Below are 21,395 nucleotides of genomic sequence, written 5' to 3'. Positions count from 1 at the left end.
GACTGTTTACACTGCTTGAAATCTGCAATGTTTACATGCTAGCTGGCCCTATTCTCCTTACCTTTAGCTGACATCTTTGGCAGTACAGCCACCAGCTGTCAATCAATAAAATAGAATGAAACCGTCAACAGGAATCACACCACCCACGTACTCATGCTCATATATGTCATCTTTGTGTGACACAAACACAACATGGGCCGGCTTATCACAACTTCACAGGGTACCTTTAAGTTCTAGCTCATCTACTACAACAACACATTTTCTGTGTAGCCCTGTCATGGATTTTAATATGTAAAATGATATATGAAACAACTGATACTCTTATATTTTGATTTAAGCACAAAACAAATGTGGCACACTTGGGTCTTGACCGGCCTCCAATGTGCAGATTTTGTAACAATGAAACTATTATTTTACATATTTTGGTGCTGCCCTTCAGTGGCACTATTCCAAATTTAGTATTAATGGTGCTGCAGCTGATACACCACCTGTTACCAAACTACACTCATTTGTATCCGTATTTAATTACTACTTATAGGTACTGTCCCTCCTATACTGCTGTTACTGCTGCAAATACAACTACAGCTACAGGTATTGCTCCGACCACTTTTACAAGTATGGCAACTTCAACACACTTCCACTGTCACTACTAGTGTCTGGATAGTCTTTCATATCTCTGGCTCTATTGAGGCGTTGCTAAAAATCAATTCTGTGATTTTTTCTTTGGTTTCTTCTCTTCTTCTTTTCAGACAATCCTAACTGGTTATTTTATCTATAAAGACTTTCTCAATTTTTTTTTACTATTCAGTGATATACTGTATGTGTCAATATGGAAATATGAATTACAGCAATTTTAATCCATATCATCCACTCGTAATTACTGCTGCAAGTGTTGCTACCTGCTGTGCAGTCGTGTTAAGGCAGGTAGGTGTGTTGCTGTTACTGCTGCCAACATAATGGCCTCTGATTCTTCTAATAATACTGCTGTTACCTTGCCAAATAGAGCTTTATATTAATGTTTAACTGTTTTTCCGGTATAGATATATAGAGCAAAATGGCAAATGTCTGCATAGTTACATAATAGTCCAAATTATTAAGTCCAGTGTTATACGTCCGACAATGCTCTAACCCTAACTCTTCTACTTGGATTCATTCATTCTGGTAACAGATATGTCTAAAGCTATAAAATGGTATGTTTATATTTTCATGATTTATTGATTTCACTGCACAAAAAAACTAATTGCAGTGATTGCAGAATCGTCAAATTGTAAAAAAAAAAAAAAAAAAAAAATCCAGCCAGTTTTCGTCTCAGTTCACTTTCTGCCGGGTGCCTTTCAGTAGAAGAAACCAGGTGTGCAACTTTACCATTAAGTAGAGCCAGCTTCACATTTCATGGAGTTTGGCATGGTGCTCTCCTACAGCCAGGCGAGATGAAAAAAACAAAAAAAACAACCCAAAAATACTGCCAGTGTTCTGCCAAATGCATAACACTGGTGCTACTGCATTTCAACACAAAGCCACCTGTCTGCCAAAGTTGTAAACCTGTGCAAATTGTGTGTACATGTGTGTGTATATTTATACCTGTGTGTGTGTATTCAAATCATAATAAAACCATTTCACACAGCTGATGGTAACTAAAAAGCCCTGAAGCACATTAAATACAGCTGCAAGCGTGCTGAACAGCAGCACTTAAACTCATTTGATGCCACCTGCTTGACTACTGTTGACTTGTGTTTGAGCTAGCATTTTGTTTTCAAGTCTAAAATTTGAATTTCCTTCACACACACACACACAAAAAAAGAAATCTATTGTTGCCCTCTAGTTTTCATGACCTAAACACTGTTTCTAACTCATCATATGGGGTAACGTTTGGAGTAAAATATCATCACCTTCAAACCCTCAATGATCTCTATCAGCCCAATTCAGTCTGATTGCTATTTTCAGGTGTGTTTTTTGCTGAGCATTGGGAAGGGAGAGTTGTGAAGTGTTTAGCCAACACTGCAGCAGCCGCCCGTCTGTATCGGTAAGGGGTTGATTGCATGGCGGGGGTTGTGGGGTTTTTATCCCACGCTGGAAGTTATTCCTGGGTCTCCCCTCTGCGTTCCACAGAGACTAGACTGCGGGTCTGCCACAGGTGGCTTTCACACGTCTCTTTCTTTGTGTGTGTGCGTGTGTGAGTGTCTTTATATGCAGCAGAGGTATGCACAGAATCTGCTGTTGACAGCAAAGAATGCGTCAAGGTGCCTGTATGTTTGACAAGCACAAAGGTTTTTTTTTTCTTTAAACAATGCCTTTGGTGTCTTAGCGAGAACAATGTAAACTAGTCAAGGTTATCGCTTCCCTCCACATCAGTCTCATCTACTTAAACACACACTTAGCGTATCTGCAGCCTATCTGAAACTGACCTTGTGTATGTATGTTTGTAGCATGTGTGTGTGTGTGTGTGTGTGTGTGTGTGTGTGTTGCAGGATTTGAATAGCACTGGCTGCCCACGAGGGATATCTGATTGAGGCCCGTTTTCTGACCACCTACAGTGTTGTTCAGCTTTTATAGGCCCTCACCACATGCCACGAAGAAATCGCAATAAAATAGACCTCAGAGCAGCTGTTGAGATAAACAAAGTAGAACAAAGAGACCGAAAACTACTATTAGAGACCTCTGCGGCACTTTTCTCATGTTAAAAACATATAAAAGTGAGCAAATAGGCCGACTGTAGCGACGAGTTCAGCTCAAACAGGAATTGTACTGTCCAAGCAGGACTTTGTTTCCAATGCAAATCAATGATCAGCATCATTGGGCTATGAATTCCTCAAAGTCAAGCAGAAGTGCACTGAAAGCAAATGCAATAATGTTGGATGTTTTTCATGGGATCACTGCCTAGTTTTAGTGCAGAGTCGAGAACTGAGCTGAGCTGTACTTAAAGCTGCACTAAACAGTATTATTATTATTAACAATGGGTTAAGATAAAGGATAAACTTCTTGGGTTGTGAACGGAGGAACACCACTCACTACAATATACTGCTGACACTTGATGATGTTTGACCCGGGAGAGGATGGAGGCTAAAAAATATAAATTCTGCAGCTTTAAGATGTAAAACTGGACTTGATGGATTTAGTGTAACACAAATGACTGAACTACAATAAGAAAACACAGTGACTACAACAAATCTCATGAACATTCATGGCCTCAGGACCGAATCATTGTTAGTCTTTGTCAATAAGATTTTCTGGTCTACAAGAACTTCGTAGTAATTGTTCTCTGCGGGGTAAAAAACAACAACAGAACTTTCACATTTGGAAATAAAATCCCAAACTATACACATGGTAAGAGGGAAAAGGTTTTTTTGTGTGTGTGATTTGGGTGAAGTGAGTCTTTAAAAGAAGCCCATTGTGGCTCACAGCCAGTCTGACCACGTTAATGGCCGTGCTGTTACAGAGCTACACTTGTCCTGTTCCCCGCTGTGAACTGAATGCTCCTGTTACAGCGGAGAGGGAGGCGATGGAGGATGACAGTGGATGGAGGGAACATGCCTCTGCCCTCAGATAAAAATCAGCTTCCCTCCTTTGAGCACTGACAACACTGAAACCTTACACTTCCCACGACACAAGAAGCACTTCACACAAAACCTTCAGTTACTCAACAAGTTGTAACACGTAAAAACCTAACATTTCCCCCCAGGGGGATTGGCAATGCAAATCCTTTCTGTTGTTCCCCCTTTTATTTTCTTTCTATTCTTCCTTTTGTTTTCTTATTCTTTCTCTCTGTGTTTTTCTTCCCCCTCCCGACAGGAGCAGCTTGTTGGGTTTATATCGTCCTTGTCGCTTTCCAACTAGTGCCTGAGGCAGAATAAGCAGAGAGCGCACAATAGACAGAGAGTGAGAGAGAGAGAGAGAGAGAGAGAGGGGGCCAGTCTGAGCAGTTGAGAGCAGCAGGATAAAGTGTTAGACATCTAAAGAGGTTTACTTGGTGATAAACAAATAAAGACATTCTCATTGTCAACCCTGAGACAGCTGTAATGGCAGAGGGTTCCCTGCAGGAACGTATCAGAAAATCACAACACGTCTAAGTCAGCTGGCTCAAGTTCAACAGTCTATCAAATAAAGAAAAGAAAGCAAATGTAAAATATCTCACATGCAGATCTTTGTATATTTCCACAGATAGTACGACAACGCTTGAATGAGCCGTGCTTGCAATAAAACTTTCTCAGCGATTTTTTAGTTGCCAACTGTATTTTGTGACAGAGCTCTTACAGTTAAGTTTCCAACCTGCTGTGTAGTCGTGTTAAGGCAAGCGTAAACTGATGCATAAACAAATGTTTGGGGAAATGTTTCACAGCTAGCAGTATTTGTTTAGGGATGATAACATAATCCAGTGTTTAGTGCCAGCTAGTGCCTGTCTGCCCACAGGGCCTGGCTCAAACTCTTCATGGTTAGAGCCTCCAGCGAACTGAAACATCAGTGAAAGACAATGCACCTTCGCAGTGACTCATCACCTGGTTCTATTAACCTGCATCTTCTCCCCTGGACTGGAAATCTAGTCAGGGGAGGTGTTGCTTCATCTCATCTGAGACGCATGAGTAATAATAATAATAATAATAATAATAATAATAATTTTTTCAGAAAAATCAAAATAAGACAACTTTCTGCACAAACTTTAAGACAAAAGCAGATTTAAAGTCTAAAAACTTCATAAAAAGCTCCCTTGTCCCTCCATCTACCGTGTAGTTTTTGGTACTGACCTGTTGGGCATGAGTAGACGTGAGGAGATCCAACAGCTCTCCCTGACCGGAACACATCTGCTGACACAAGTCATAGTGACTGGCTCTCTCTCACCAGTAACGCCTGTCTTTTCTACTCTTCAGTTACCTCTGACACCCACCATCCCCATCCACGCATCCACCTCCTCCTCCTCCCCCTGCTCCTACCCCTGTCTCTCCTCTCAAGAGAGGAAGTACAAAGAGCCTCTTCAAATCCCACCATACGGGGGCTTCATTTGCATAATTAGCATGCTGTTGCAGGTAACCGTCGCTGCAGCCCCAACAAGCGCGATACAGATCGAACATCAACCCACCCACAGGTGTGATATTGTGCCTGAACAAATTCACGCTCATGATTTCCTAGACATTTGCCTGTGGACGTATTAATGACAGAGGTGTGTTGTAAAGGTCAGGAAGGCAACACACAGACAACAAACAGACAGACTTTTCACTGAATGCTTCATAGAAAAGTCAGGAAACAAGATATATTTTTTGGCCTTTTCAAGCTTTATTTTGATAGAGACAGCTGAAGAGTGACAGGAATTTGTGGAGAGAGGGAGATGGGGAATGACATGAGGGAAAGAGCCACAGGTCGGATTCAAACCCTGGGCTGTCACGGCAAGGACTGAGCCTTTGTACATGCGGCAGTTGCTCTACCAACTGAGCTAAACGACAAACCAGAAAAGTCAGGAAACTTTAACCAAAACAATAATTTGGGCTGTGCAATTTGGCTTTTGGCACTAGCGGTAAAATGCTACATTCTCGTAATAACTTGCAACAAAATGCACAAGTGTTTGTACGCATTGCTGTCGCCTGTCAATGGAAATGCAGCAAAGCTGAGCTGGATGCAAATGGTTACAGGAGTGTTTAAAATGGGTTTGAGTGTTTTTTGAATTATTTCTATAAATATATAAAGTGAATTTTCACTCCACATGTGCTTGACTTGCAATGATAATCCGGCACAGGTGGGAAGCCAAAGTTATAAAATTCAACTGTTGAGGAAAATGGAGGAATTCATTGAACTCGTACATGATGGTGAACATTGTCCACCGTCATTAGGATGTAGTATGGTAGTCATATATTTTGACAACATCTGAAGCACACTAAAAGAACCCACTAACAAACATCCTACCTCTCGCAAACTATGCGCGCTTGTGCTTTGTGGCTGTAAAGTTCCAATTAACTCTTCGCTTCCCACATCCGCATAGCCGTGAGGGTCAACATGACTTAAATGTCATCACCAGCCCGTGTCCATGAAGAGACTGTAACAAGAACCATACGCGTCGAGTACACGTGTGAACACATCCGCACATGCAGACGCCCAGTTTTATATTAAACAGAACTGAATGTGCATCCGCTGTCTCTGTCTAGAGTCCTTTTTGAGCCTTCAGTTGGCATCGACTGTGTATGTAATAAGGTCTGCGGTGTAGATTATTGACCTGATATGATCAGGAGCAGGATCAGGTGAATTTAGGTGTGTTAAGTGTGATGTTAGAGGGCAGTCAGACGTGCTGGAGCAAACACTTCCTCTCACCACATTGAACAAGAGCCAACTGAGATCTGTCATGTGTGTCCAGTCTATGCAGCAAGACGTGATGGGTAAAGACATGTTTCTGCTCATAGCAACAAGTGTGTCTTTCATCAGAGAGAGTTGACTAACTGAAAGGAATAAAAAAAGAAGTAAACAAATAGTAAGGAGGTGTAAAAGATGTTAAAAGCTTGGTTGAACTGCTGAACTCTGGACATTTTGTCCAATTTAGAGCAGCTGTTGATAACAACCAGAGATGTCAATAAATGTATTAATTCAGTCATCTTACAGCTAATAAAACGCTTCCCCTTGAAAATAACCTCCAAGACAAAAAACTCAAACGCACAAACTTCAAACAGATTTCTACGTTGTTTACACGCCTTTTCACACTTTGTTCCCCCCAACAGTTTACCTCGCTTTTATTTACCACTGACTGACTGACTTTTAGATTAGTTCAAAAGATTTCAAGGCCTTCGGAGAGAACACTTACGCTGAATGCAATGAATGAGATCACACTGACAGATGAAGTCTTAAAGAATTGTGTGTCTATGTTTGGGGTCTTATTTTTTCAGATTTTCTCTCTTTTTCTTTTTTTTTTGTTGGCGACGTCAATAAGACGCACACACACACACACACACAGCGACAGACACACACATGGTTCTCAAACAAAGCTGCCTCGCGTTGCTGACTAGGCCTCATTAGAGAATGAGCTCTCAGGACTAGAGATACAAAAGCCTTGCCCTCTTCTCCTTTCCTTCCCCTCTCTTGCTCTGTTCTCTTGGCCTTTTGATGTCAAGGGTACTGAACCATATAGTGCGTAGTCCAAAGAATAAGCTCATCAAGAATACACAGTTTCCTCATTTCTTTTTTTTATCTTGCGCTGAGTATTTGCCTGTGTGTGTGTGTGTGTGTGTGTGTGCACCGATAAGGTGCTGTTGTTCTGTGGTCGCTGGTCAGTTCATCACACAAAGAGCAGTGTTGGGAACTCCAGCACAGCGATTGAGTGATAGAGACATCACAAAGACCACATTTTACTCCCTTTTTCCTCTTGGAGTTTAGGGGCTGCCCCATAGAGGCCCACCCACTGCAAATGCAGGAACACACACTCAGCTGCAACACATTTCTATCTCACACTTCCAATTTACCTCATACACAGTGATGCCACTAATATTTGATTTATACCAGACGGAATAGAAGTTCCATAAGGAGATGACCCAACGAGGGATGAAGAAATAGAAAGTGCAATGATGATTTATTCACACGCTTTAACTGTCCGTGGTCGATGTATTACGGTAATACGGATGTGGAACATTCTGTGTGATCACAGAGTTTCTGTGTCTGATGAAAAGATCATTTGTTGTTGGAAAAATAGCAGCTGGAGTACATTTGAGCTGGTTATCTAAAAACTAGCAAAAGAAAACAAAAAAAAAACACTCACACATCAGGTGTCATGTCTAATCAGCATTATATCTTTGGGCTGAATGAGGATATATAACCACTAATCAGCATACACACACATACACACATGCATTAGTACAAAACATGTTCTTTGTGTCAGATGGACAAGGAAGAAAACAGATACGCAACCTAGTTAAATTTAATGAAATGAGACACCCACTTTTACAGGAGAGGGAAGCACGCCATGGAAGCAATGCCACAGCAGAGATGCTTTTTAAAAACATAACTCATACTATCTGGTTAAACTTATATTACCTAAACATTTTAGTAACAGTTTGAAGTCTGATATACAAATGTACGTTTTTTTTACGACATTAAACCCTAGTAACACATTTGTCTGTGTTATTACGCCATATAAAAGAAAATTTGGGACCAGTGGTGTATTTGCTGATTGCAAGCCCCTCAATTCAATTCATTCCTAACGTGAAGGAGAAACCACTGTAGCTGTGAAACATCCAATCTAAAGCCAGTGTTTAGTTTGTCTGTTCTGGGCTACTGTAGAAACACGCTGGTTTAAAATGGCGGCCTACATGGTAGAGGACCTGCAATGACTGTAGATATAAAAGGGTCAATCTAAACTAACAAAATCACACTTATTTTCAGGTGATTATACACTAATGAAAACATCGTTATGAATATTATATTTCATTTCTGACACATTCTGTAAAGTCACAGTGCTGCAGAAGCTAACAGGAAACAGGTGAAACTTTCCTGAAGACTTTGTCAACATCGCTCAAATGTTCTATTTTCTTAATGTCACTGAAAGGTGCACTGGCTGTAATTATTTATATCAAAGCTATGGATGCTGATGATTAATCAGTGATTGTTCAGTCATTAATGGATACATGGATCATCCACATATGCTTCTATATTGTGGGGAACATAGAGCAAGTGCTACAGGGAATTCTGCCAGCGTGCACGGCCAAACTAGCTGACTTCTAGTTTAGCTGCCCGCTAACTTAAATGATGATAAAATGATTTCATCATGCAGATCTTTTAGACTTTCATGTTATCAGACCCAATCTCTCTGTCAAAGTGAAGCAAGTCATTTTTCATGGGGTTTTTTGATGCTTTTGGGTTTTTTTAAGCCGTCCTTCCTGCAATATTAGCTCTCACTAAACTGATCTGATAAAACTTTTAGGAGGAATTTACAGTGAAGAGACTGCATATGACTCAACCCTGACCACAAAGATAGGCTCATTTTCTTAAATAAAACCACCAGGGCTGTGGTCAGGAGATCAGAGATGACAATTTCATCCAGATAAAGTTCTTTGTAGGCTGCAGCACTTTTTTTACTGATACGGGAATGAGCCAGCCTTTTGTTGTTTTGTGTTTTGTTTTTTTTGGTCAAATTTTAGTTTGGACATTTGTGAGCAAAGAGCAAAACCACAACTGTGAGATTAGAGGGAATATAACGTTGAACTGACAATCTAAGAAAACTGCTTCAAATTTGCATCTTAATCAGACCAAAGGGGTGTGGATGTTGATGTGGAGTTTTGAGTCAGCCCTTGCACCTTGACAAAGTTGGTGCACTTGTGGTTTTTGTTTTCTTCATGTCTTTGTTCTGTGTGGTTGAGTTTCTAAAGAAGTTAACTTTATGCAGTCATCTATAGTTTCCCTTTTGATATAAACTTAAAGTAGTGGCTAGTAGCTACAACCGCAGTCTGTGCACCTCTTGCAGCTAAGGAGCATATACTCAGGTTTGAATGCTCCAAAACAAAAGGCAGAGCTTTGTTACAGCCCAAAGTTTAAACTGTGCATCCACAGCTTCAGAAGCTCCCGTGGGACGTGGAGATGATTTGGAGAGCAGCCTTGTCAGATGGAGCAGCATGTGCAAAGCAGAAGGATAGATACATTTGTATGAATAATTAGAAATGAGAGTCATCCTCTTTATATTTCGAGATGCTCTTCCAACACATGCTGCAGAAACGTTTGTGAAGGTTTTACAAGCACAGAAATATCACTGCAGAGAACAAGTACAAGGACTTTTCAGGTGAAGTCTGAAAGATTCTGAGGTCTGCCTTCAGTAATCTTCCCAGTCAACAGGTGGAAGGCTGGAGGTAAGTGCACAGTTTGGAGTTCACAGCCTCTCCAGACAGCTGCTGTGCCGCCTTAATGCAGCGCTTTCAAGCTCAGATTGTTTGTGATTTTCAGTAGAATTAGTGTTTCAGTGTCAACAGGACGCAAGACAAGAGACAATACGACAGGACAAGTTTGTGCTTTTCATTATTACTGTGTGTGTGTGTATGTGTGTCTCGCCGCGGGAACATGATCTGAATGTGGAGCGATTGAGCAAAAGAAAAAAAAAGAAAGAACATCAAACACACAGCGATAATATAAAAAACTAAAGATATAGTCAGCAATGATGTTATGTGAGCCAAAAACTGACCGTATGAAAACAGCAGACTACTTATACAGAGGCAGAGAACAGCTGTGACACAGGTCATATGCAGAGCTATTCAGACATTCAGCGTACAGTCACATGGTCATCTGTCAAATGTCGAGAAGGCGGGGCTTATCTAATAAGAGCCTGTCAGAGGGCAGAAGCCGAAGACAAGCAAACTCAAGTAAGCTGCGGAATAGTGCGGAACTCTTTTGTTGAGCAATATTGGATCAGGAAAAAAACCTGAACATCACTTGAATACATAAACATTTCTCCACAGAACAACTCGTGTTAAACTTGGCTCTATTTATATCAGAATATTTATTATTCAAATTGACTACTGAGTCCAGTCCGGCTCATTGTGTGACTTTGCAAAGTGTAAAAACTGCAGAGAAGTCAACTATTTAATTTTTTCAATAAATCGCACTTCTATTTCCGATGCCCACTGGACAAAGACAGAAGTCATGTTGTTCAGTTCAGACTAAACCTCTTGTGCATTTATAGATCCACAGTGATCTGTACATTTTAATGCACATGAATTGCACTTATTTTCCTCAAGATACAAGCTGTTCATCAAATGTATGATACATTAACGTTTTCAGAACGTACTTCTTCACACCAAAAGAAGATGTTGTTATTTATAGGTTATTCTGCAGTGGTTTTACTGGTTCGGCACCCTTGAGACAAAAATTGAGCTGTATGAGTCTGAGTGAGTCTCAGATTCATCACATGTTAAACATGTCTGCTGTGTTTTTCATCCTGCTCAACACACTTCATCTCTCTCTCTCTCCCTCTCTCTCTCTCTGAGGCTTTCTAAATAAGATGTATAAATAGGCTGATGACACAACGGCGCCCTTCACAAAGACACTGAGGAGAGAGAAAAGAGAGGAGAACAGGACTCTGGCTTTAGTCACGGCCGCTTTATTCTTCTCCTTTTCAGAAGCACAGGTTAAAAGGCAGCCATTTTTCTTTTCATGCCTCCCTCTCTCTCATCCCTCTCTCTCTCCCTCTCCCTCTCCCTCTCTCTCTCTCTCTCTCTCTCCCCCTCTCGTTCTCTGAAACAGGTCGTCTATTGTGGCGGCTACCGAAAGGCTACTGTGGCATTTATCAGAGAGGAGGAGGAGGAGGAAGAGGAGGAGGAGGAGGAGGAGGAGGGGGAGAAGACAAAACACACTTCCAATAAAGAGATAGAACAAGAGAAAGGGAAGAAAGGATGTGTATGAAGGCCACTTTCTCTCTCTCTCTCCCTCTCTCCCCCTCTCTCTCTCTCTCTCTCTCTCTCTCTCTCCTTTCACAAAGCCCCCCCACCCCCACACCCTTTCCACCCCCTGCTCCTTCAGGCTAGCTCAGACAAAGGAGGCCCGACTCTAACAATGTGCTCTCTCCTTTAGCCCGGCACACTTTATATCCTCACTCCATTCACCGCTGCTTCTTGAGAGCACCCACGTGTGCACAACATATGTGTGTGTGCGTGCGTGTGTGTTTTATGGAGTTTGTAATGGTGGTAGTGGGGGTCTATGTTTGCTGAGGGTCTTATAGACCAAGGGGCCAGGGCTCTGAGGTGTTACTATGGAAACGCCTTTGAGCAGTAAGGAGCACAACAGGTGATTCTGAGGGCCTGTTCGTCTCAGCATTGAGAGACCACAGGAGGTCTTTTGCTGTCTGTGTGTGTGTGTGTGTGTGTGTGAGTGTGTGTGTCTAAATGTGTGCGTGCATGCATCTCACAAGTATAGCTGCTTATGCTACAAACAATTTAGTGCCATAGGTCTTAACCAGCTTCAATAAGCTGGAGATCATGTCTGAAGTTGCTGGCTGACCACCGTAATGATGCACTGCCTGGCTTTGCACACAGGCCTGGCCCACAGACTGGACTACACAGCAGACATGTCGGATAGTGCCTGAAAATAGGAAAACACAGGAGGACAACTGCTGGAAAATGTCTTGCCTCAGGAGGCAGGAAGAAAAAGGAAAGCAGGGCCGTGAATTATTTACAAAATGTGTAAAAATATATTTAAAGCTTCTATAATGAACATTTTCTAATGATGTGCTGTATCAAAGAACATCATGCTCGTAGTGATGAACCTACAGAGGATCTGCAGCGTTCTTATCCTGAGCTTCGGCTCATTGTTTAACTGTCCGACTGTAATTTCACTGTTTTGCCTCCACTCTCACTGGAAACCACCGGAGACAGATAGTCGGCTCAATAGTCGAGAGGTCCTTTTACCCTACTTTAGAATCCACTGTCCTCCGTGTTACAAGATCATCTCCTTTTTTAACACAACACACAAAGGAGAGAAAAACTGTTTCCTGTTGTCTTTATTACTTTGGCGAGTGAAGGTTAAAGTACCGGTGAAGAGCAGGCTAATAGGACAGACGGGATTAATTATTATTTTCTTGCGTCCATTTGTCCACCAGCTAACTTTCACATAATTAAGGTTGGCATTTTTTTGACATTTCTTTCTTCTTATGAAAAGACCAAAAAAGCCAACAATGAATTGATCCTGTTAACAAGATCAAGAGCTTTCATTGTTGTTCCAAAAAGACATCAGCAAGCCAGACTGTTGCACTGTGTTGTACACGTACACACACACACACACACACACACACACACACACACACACACAGTGTGGTTTATTTCGACTCAATAGCACAACACACTGCCCATGAATACTCACAAGAGTACCAAATGTGGATTAATCCACCTCTTAAAATAGTCCCTATACTCCCGTTTTATGATATTTGTATCTTTTTAAACAGAAACTACATATTTGTGAGCCCTCTTTAAAGATTTGAGCGTTCAGTGGGAACCCGTAGGCTTGCGGTGGAGTGCTGCAGACAAGATAGAGATGTGTGCTCGGCTCAGATGCACATTTGATAAAAAAAAGAGAAGCACTGCTGGTATAAAAGCAAGTGATTTTGGGGGGTCATCATTCAAAATTGAACTCTTGTGATTGTACTAAAACAATAAGAGTCCCTGGAGTGGATGAGGTCGTCTGTGACTGATTAAACACAAGACGAGTTAAATAATACATTCCTAATAAAGATCTATTTTTGTTTTGGTGCATTTTTGTGTTGCTAAAAAAAAAATAGTGTTGCTTCAATTTGAGGAGAAAGTTCACCGTTTCCTTGCACCGTCTGCGGGGCTCTTTGTTTTCAGACGTGACAGGCTGATAAAGTAGCTGAATGTCACATACTGAAATTTATCTGGGTGGTTTCTCCTTCAATTGTGTTACACTTCAGCAAATGATAAAACCAAGACACGTGAAAAAATAAGAATTAAAACATGGGGGAAAAAATTCATATCTGACTGCGGGTGAACAACAGCGAGCAGCAAACAGAGGAAGTATAATAAGAAAAGATTAGGATTTGTAACTGACATGTAGCAGGACGGTGTACTCCCTCATCTACGGCTTTGCTGCTGATACAGTATCTCCCATCCATCTTAGCTTTCTGCTTCTTTTTGACACAGTGAGATATGCAATACTTTGTGCAAAAAAATGACTCTATGGGTTTGATCGCTCATTATGTACACCCGGGGTGTTGAGAATGGGGGATACGCGATGGGGAGGGAGAGCAGAGATATCTCACCGTCTCACTGAACATAAAAAAGTGATCGCATGACTCTCAACACGTTATCATGTTCAGATCCGGTAAGCGGAAGATAGAATACAGAAAAAGTTGCTGTTATATTCTCTGAGGTCTCTCAGAAACACTTGACCGAAGACTCACATGTAAAAAAAAATGGATCTTTTTTTAACTTAATTGGGTACTAAAGGAGAAATGAAACAGATAAAAGCACTGTGAATAAGAAGTGTTGAAGCAGATGTGTTTTATAGTAAAACAAGCAACCAGCTTATACAAAGCAGTCACATAATGTCGCTTTAGATTTCATTGATTTTAAAGGGAAATGCAAATTGTGCTACTGTACTGCTCCAGAGCAAACAAACAGTCACTGGTTATTTGCAAATGACCACGCAGACATGCACAAACACACAACACACACATAACAAACAGCTATAGTCTTGTGTTTAAAAAAAAAATCAACTTAAGGTTTCATAGGACAACAGAGGCACGTTGTTGGAGCTGTGGGAAAGTCATGTAAATGAAGCAGGAAACTGGTATGTTTTTATTTGGGTGCCCAGAGGACACCTATCAATAGAGTGTTTGTCAGCACAGAAATAAACAAATTGACCTGGAAAAGGGGATGGCAGCAGGCTAACCATACCTTAAGCTTCAGACAGGGCAAACAAGACAACATCTGTCTGTGTGCCCTTCTCTGGTAGCGATGCAAATCTGTTGGTTAACACAGAAAAAGTAGTAAAAAAGAAGATGAAAAAAGCGAACAGAGCCTTTTTTTTTTCATTGTGGCACGGCTCATCCTGTCATAATCTTTAATATGACCCCATTTAACTCGATCCCACTTTTTCCATTATAGTTCATTTAAGCACAAAAATTTTTTGATCGAGAGGCAGCATCTTACGGTCACATATAAAGCATATAAACCTGCTCGTTCATGCCTTGTGTGCTGAACAATACAGGGCCGTTATGTGACGGGCATAATGGGAACAGTGAGACAAAAGAAAGCTGTAGTTATGGTACTTTGACAAACATCAGAACTTAAAAAAAAAAAAAAAAGCCACATACTTCCCAACAAAAGCCTCCGTCTCAACTCTGTATTTAATGAAACACACCTTAGTCTTGTAGGAGCATGTATTTTGACATCGCGTGCTGAATGAACACACATGCATTTAACACAGGCGCTCACACGCGCACTCACACACACATAAAAGTTGAGAAAACTTGCGTTTTTGTTTTTTTTTACCCAGGGATTAGAAAGTGTTGGAAGGTGCCATGAGAAACGCAAGGCTGCTGTGCGAGGATGCTTCCGTTCTTTCTACTTCAAAACTGATTTACAGCTGTTGATAAATAGCCCTGCCACGGCCTGAAAGCGCGGGGGCTTTAACCGCACATATTAGCGCGTTATTATGAGCTTATAACGGCATTCATGGACGAGTAAGTGCACATTCAAAGCGCAGCTAGCTGAATGTAAATGCACTTTGCAACGGCATGTGCAGGACAGAATGAGATCTTACAAAGAGTTGTTTCAAATCCCACTTTAATCTTGAGCTTTAGAGAAGAGAAACCTAAACATGTGAAGACTACATCACTGCTTTCACACAGACAAAGACCAAAAAACAAAAGAGGTGAAAACAAAGACGTGAAAAGCCTACAAGATATTTATCCTTGCCTCTAGAGAGGCAAACAAGGTTTGTTAAAGAGTTTGCAGAGCAGGAATCTTACCTTGAGAAGGGTAGATGCTTTCAGGGTTGTGTGTGTGCGTGTGTGTGTGTGACTGCTGTTGTCTCTAGGTGTCTCTGAGAGTGGCCCATCACCAGTGTAAGACTTTATCACCGCCCAGCGTGAGCCACTGTGTGTATACTTGTGTGTAGAAGTGTCTGCTTCCTATAAAGTTCCCATCTTTTTTTTTTCTTTTTTTTTTGCTTCTACCAAGGCAACAGGTGTGTCTTTAAAAAAAAAAAGTCCCAAGAAGAATGAAGCAGTGGAGGTGTTAACGACGAGCCAACAGGAAGCAAAGAACTTCTCCACCTTTGTGTTTCCTTCACAAAGAGATGAATTATAAGAGATTCTTCTGACACGCTCAACATCTCAACTCATATTAGCTGCGCTCTCTCTCTCTCTCTCTCTCTCTCTCTCTCTCTCTCTCTCTCTCTCTCTCGAGTGTTTGCCTCAAATGTGAAAAAAAAACCCAACAAAGATGAGCTGCATCCTGATACTTAAAAGATGACTGAGGTGTTTGCATCCAGCAGTTCTCATAAAAAGATGAATCATTCAAGAGAACCCGTTCAGGGTTCACACTGGCTCAACATGAGGAGCATGGGCCGTTATATGATGCAAAAGAGGACACTGTGCGCTATAGAAAATGATTGTGATATTGCGCGCTTATCAAGGCTGTAGTGAAGAATTAACCTGAATAATCTCCACTTTGCAGATTATATGTCACAGGATGAAAGAGAAGACCTTTGACGCCTATGAAGCCTGAATAGAAACATAAATTAATGAGTATAAATTCAAAACTGATGCCACAATAGGTTACTTCCAACTGCCGTCACATCCGAGCAATAAGACTACCAGGATGTTAAAATACAGCCATAACTGCCCATCAGTTTCTGGATTCCTCAATCGTTTTAACAGTAAAGCTGAGAGTGACACACATTACATGACTTTGTCTGGCCATCAGACTGGAGCTAGATAATGTCAGTTAACGGCCAAATAAGTTAAGTTAATCATTCATTTCAAATGAATCATTAACCAATGAATCAACTTATGTCTAATATCTTTTTTTGACCTCACACAAACTAAATAATGTTAAAAAATAATCAAACATCAGCCGATTTAAAGGATATGAAGAACTGAGAAAACATGTTACACTGCAGGTCATAACTTAAACACATTTCCATATTTGCTGGAAGGATTTGGGCAAGAAAGCTTTTAGACGCACAGCCTCCTCCTGGAACAATGTGCAGGAAAACCTGACATTGTGCATGATTACTTCTAAAGGATTTATAAAAATCTTCACTGAATTTGCTTCTAACTTATTGTTTAAACTCACACCTGTTGATGCATCTTAACTGGATGTTATTCATGCTCTTTTGTAGCTTGTGACAGTTGTCTAAGCCTGTGTACACAGTATGCCTGTATTGTATTTAGCGTTACTGTGTCTCTCTTAAAAACAAAAATGAGACCTGGTTTAAAAAAAAAGGAAAAAGAATTTAGCACTCAATCAGGGAATTTGAAATCATCATCACAATGTATTTTTCAATAGCAGCATCAGAAAATGTATGTAAAATCATGGCTGCAACTAACAATTATTTTCAGTATTGGGTTATTTATAGGTTAAAATGTCATTAATTAAGTGAAAGCTGTTTAAAAGTTGATGTCTTCAGATGTTTATTCTGTCCAAAACCTGAGAAAAGGAACAAATCTGACACTTTTTGTTCTTTCTTGCTTCAAAAATGACTTAGTTGATAAATTGATTTTCATAATTCGTACTGATTATCGACTGGTCCATTCCTCATTTCAGCTCTAAAAATCAAAAACTTGTTTTAATTTACTCTATAGTCAGGCATTAATTTGACAGAAATGATTTGAATGATCCCCCAGCCCTACACCTGAACTAGATTTTTTTTTTGGTTTATTAAATGAGCAGCAAAAAGAATAAAAAAATACGAGATAAATGATTAAAGTATTGATGCTGACCAGTGTGAAGTTTCAGTCAGAGACAAGGCACAAGGATAGAACTGTCAACTGTCAGCGTGTTTATCAGTCAGTCAACTAGCTGAGTGTTTTAATGCTCGCAGTTTTTGTGATTCTTCCAAAGCAGGACAATGCAGCCAGAAGGTTTTATTTAAAGAGATCATAAGGCTTCCCCGAACCCAGCATTGTTCTGTGTGATTGGCTTGGCCTCACACTGCGCTAAAGGAGAGGCTGAGGAGTACGCACACACGCACACACGCACACACACACACACACACACACATACAGACACACCATTCTTCTCCATTGTGGTGTTTCTCTGTGGACTCCTGGTTCAATAGGATTCAGAGAACAATGTCCAGAGGATATAGGAGGTCAGGAGGAGAGAGAGGGGAAAAACCTTTGTCTGCTCCGCTGCCCTTATGGAGACGTTCGATGCATAGGACACACATACACACACTTATATTCTCACTTCATACACTAAAACCACAAAACTATTTAAAATGGAATGCAATAAATTCAAGAGTCTAACTCAAGTGTGATAAATATGTTAAAAATAATGGCCAGGTGTCCTGGTATATATCAATAACAGCTGTGCTGGAGTTCATTATTTTCTATATTGGAACGCTGTGGAGTACGTTACTGCCATTATAACATGGCTGCTACAAAAAATATAACTGGGATATTTTGTTATAGCCCAGGTTTTTACGCCTCATGTTTTATTATTACAGCCTAACCAACCTTTGAGGCCAATACTGATATCAATATTTGGGTGTTAGAAATCATTTAACGATATATCAGATGATTTTAAATAACATAAACAAACAATGTTGATACAGAGCATTTACTTTTTTTTTTTTCTTGTGACAAAGATACATAACACCTATGATAAATCATTTTGTCATGGCTCTGGCAGCCAAACTACGTGATAACTACAGTGCGCCTAAATGACTTAAAACCTGTTTCTGCAGTTTCACATTTCCACACTGCAATTCCTTGTTATTTATCAGATGACATAGACACCAATGCCAATATATCTACAATGAGCTGATAACGGCTGTTATAACAGCTTGATTCATTTATTGGTCTAGCTCTAATTACAATTGCATTGACAACAAAGCTAAGTGTCTGAAAAACAAACACCTGATGGTGTTTGGAAAAGGCCTGAGAGTTGTTTAACAAGAATGACTCTTCTAACCATCTGAATGAAAATTGATTCCTATCCAGGTAACCAGAAACAACATATGTTGATACTCAAATCAAATAATAGGCCATACTTGCCATGGTTACGTGGAGTTTGATATATTGAAGATCATGTAAAACATGATAGCAGTTCTGACTGACAGAAAGTGAGAGAAAGAGAGTCACCTTTCGTCCTACATGAACCCATTCACCTGCGAAGACAAAGCTCCGAAAGAGGGGAGGAGGGGGCAGAGGTGAAGGGTGAAATGCCAAACCACTCCTAGAGATTACCCTGTGTGTGTGTGTGTGTGTGTGTGTGTGTGTGTGTGTGTCAGAGAGGAGTAAAGTACACACTAATACAGTGGTGCTGACAGACAGGCTCTGTGCTTTACATTTGCACTGCTCTGTCCTGTTCCCCTATGTGGAGATCAAAGAGCATGATATGAGCGTGTGCATGCAAGTTGTAGGGTATAGAGATGCAGCATTAATGTCGTTCTAAGAAAGAAAGAAAGAAAGAAAGAAAGAAAGAAAAGAAAATGAGTGGTGGCAGCAGCAGGGGGTGTGAAGATGGGAGTGAAGAGCGAATGAGGAAAGAAGGGAGACTGACGGAGAGAAAGGTCAGGGACTCCCCACTGACAGGCAGCTTTGTATGCAGCCAGCCACTGTAAAGACAAATGCACACACACGCGCACGTGTGCACACACACACACATACACACACATGCACCCACCCACGCAAATCTACAACTTGGTGTTCAGTACGAGCCCCGCTGTGGCAGAATGCCCATAAGCTTTTACATACTTTATTCTCTGCGCTCAGAGCGAGACGTCACCTCTGAACTGGTCCCAGACCTGCTGCTGACTTCCCACTGATAAACCATGACAAGCTCACTATTGATCCACATTACACCACAAGCCCTTATTACTGATCCTTTTCACATGCCCCCATCCAGAACCCCTGAATGCTTTCAAAGGACCCTTGGGTGCCACCTCTGACCTGCATGCTTCCTGCATTCTGGACTCTACTGTGACACTGACAAGATGTTATGAGAGTGTTCCCTTGATGTTATTCTTTTAAACACGTGATCACTAAATCAACTCTGCATCATCCTGAAACTTGATGAAGTTCTAATTATTCCACTGCTCTGCTAAATCTGCTGAAGTGAACAGGGTGTTGAGGAGTCTTTAGGAAAACGTTGACGCCTGTACCTATTCTCAGTGAACCTGCTGATATCCGTTCATTTGCATCTGCCAACAGAACTGACATCATCATCCTCATCCTCATCATCACCATCACTTCCCCCCTCACATACCCACCATCCAATCAAATAGATAACTGCATGCCAGTCCGTGCAGCACATTTAGAGGAAATAAATAAAGATGTCAGAGGAGAGAGGGTGAAAAAGTGGATGGAGGTGATGGTGGAGAGGACTTGGCTAAAGTCAGGATAGTGTAGATGATGTGTTTGAGTATGATGGAGGAAAGCAAAAGGGAAAAGGGGAAGTTTTGGGAAGTTGGTGGTTGGATTGTGAAATACAGACTCACGCCTGAAATTTAAGAGGAAGTTTAAGACGCAAATGTCGCGGCTTCCAGTGAGTTCACAGAGATTCCTGACACCTGGAGTGTTAGTTCATTCATGACAAACGCTTAGTTTTTAACATTGACACCTATCAAGCCTTCTTCACTCACCAGTCCCGGTGCGCCCTGAGCTCTCCACGGGAGAAACAAAACAAAAAAAACAAAAAACAAAATAAAAACTTCCGTCCTCCTCCTCTTCCTCTCACGCTTTAATTCCTCGCCGCGTTCAGAGCACGGTGGCTTGGGACAGAGACTGCTCGCGTACGTGCGCGGACTCTTCTTCTGCTTCGGTCCTTCAGAAGTGGAGAGAGCCGGTGGTTGTTGGTGGTGGATGTTGGTTAAGATGAAGGCTGGGAGTACACACACACACATACACACATAGACACAGACACACACACACACACAGAGAGAGAGAGAGAGAGAGGCGGTATATTGCTGCGGTGCGTAAATGTTTTGGAGACACAGAGCGCAGTCCTGCTCTCACTCACTCACTCAGTCAGTCAGTCCCGGTGACTTTCTATCTGCTGCTCTGTTTCCAACACTCACCGTCCGCAGCGCCCTGCCGCTCACCTCCCACTTAAAGGGAGAGAGACTGATTTCCAGGTGGTGGCGGTGGGGGACAGAGAGACAGACAGGCAGGCAGACAGAGAGAGACAAAGACAGAAAGAAAGACGGATAGAGAGAATAAAACCCAAAAGGATTATCTGTCACAGGCTCCTTGTCATATTAACACACATATCGATCAGCCTATTGGTCACTATTGATTGGTTTACTTCCCATCAATTGACAGCCTCTTGTACACTTCAGTCTGCTGTCAATATGGAGAACAAGTTCCCCTGTGATAGGGCTGTAATGAATTAGTTGTTTGGTTAATAAAATGTCAGAAAATAGCCACAAATGCTTCAATCAAAAGTTCCCAGGTTCCCAAGGTGACGTCTTCAAACGTCTTAGGGACTGTACGAAAATTATTAGAGGGGGAAGGGTGGTCTGAGAGGCTCATTTACTCTAATGTATTTATATTTCAATTCAGCCTTTACTTGTGATATAAACTGTATAAAAAAAGACATCAATAGTTATGTCAAAAAGATGGAACAGTCATGTCACATATCTGTGGACCAGCACTTCGTTTCCCCATCACAACTAAATAAGTAGCTTACAGGACCAATATGTGAAACATGAGGGTCGTGTCAGTGTCTCCTTTGTTCTGCATCCTAGCAGAATGGCCCTAAAGAACA

The 21,395-nt window shown here is 41.2% G+C and overlaps 1 protein-coding gene across 3 annotated transcripts in view; it reads right to left on the bottom strand.

Annotated features, from left to right (window-relative positions):
• Nucleotides 1-20,706, bottom strand: part of sox13 (SRY-box transcription factor 13) — a 45,132-nt gene extending 24,426 nt beyond the window's left edge. For 2 of the 3 annotated variants that reach the window (XM_010736778.3, XM_027285456.1), the window contains exon 1: nt 20,272-20,706. The gene's annotated coding sequence lies outside the window, so the exon portion shown is untranslated. Of the gene's footprint in view, nt 1-15,427; nt 15,595-20,271 lie in introns of those variants that run through there. The other variant, XM_019267237.2, reaches the window with a different exon arrangement.
• Between the last annotated feature and the right edge of the window lie 689 nt (nt 20,707-21,395).

Source organism: Larimichthys crocea, chromosome I (assembly GCF_000972845.2).
Source record: "Larimichthys crocea isolate SSNF chromosome I, L_crocea_2.0, whole genome shotgun sequence".
Taxonomy (NCBI): Eukaryota; Metazoa; Chordata; class Actinopteri; family Sciaenidae; genus Larimichthys; species Larimichthys crocea.
The sequence above is the reverse complement of the archived record's forward strand: the minus strand, read 5'-3'. Positions and strand labels throughout refer to the sequence as shown.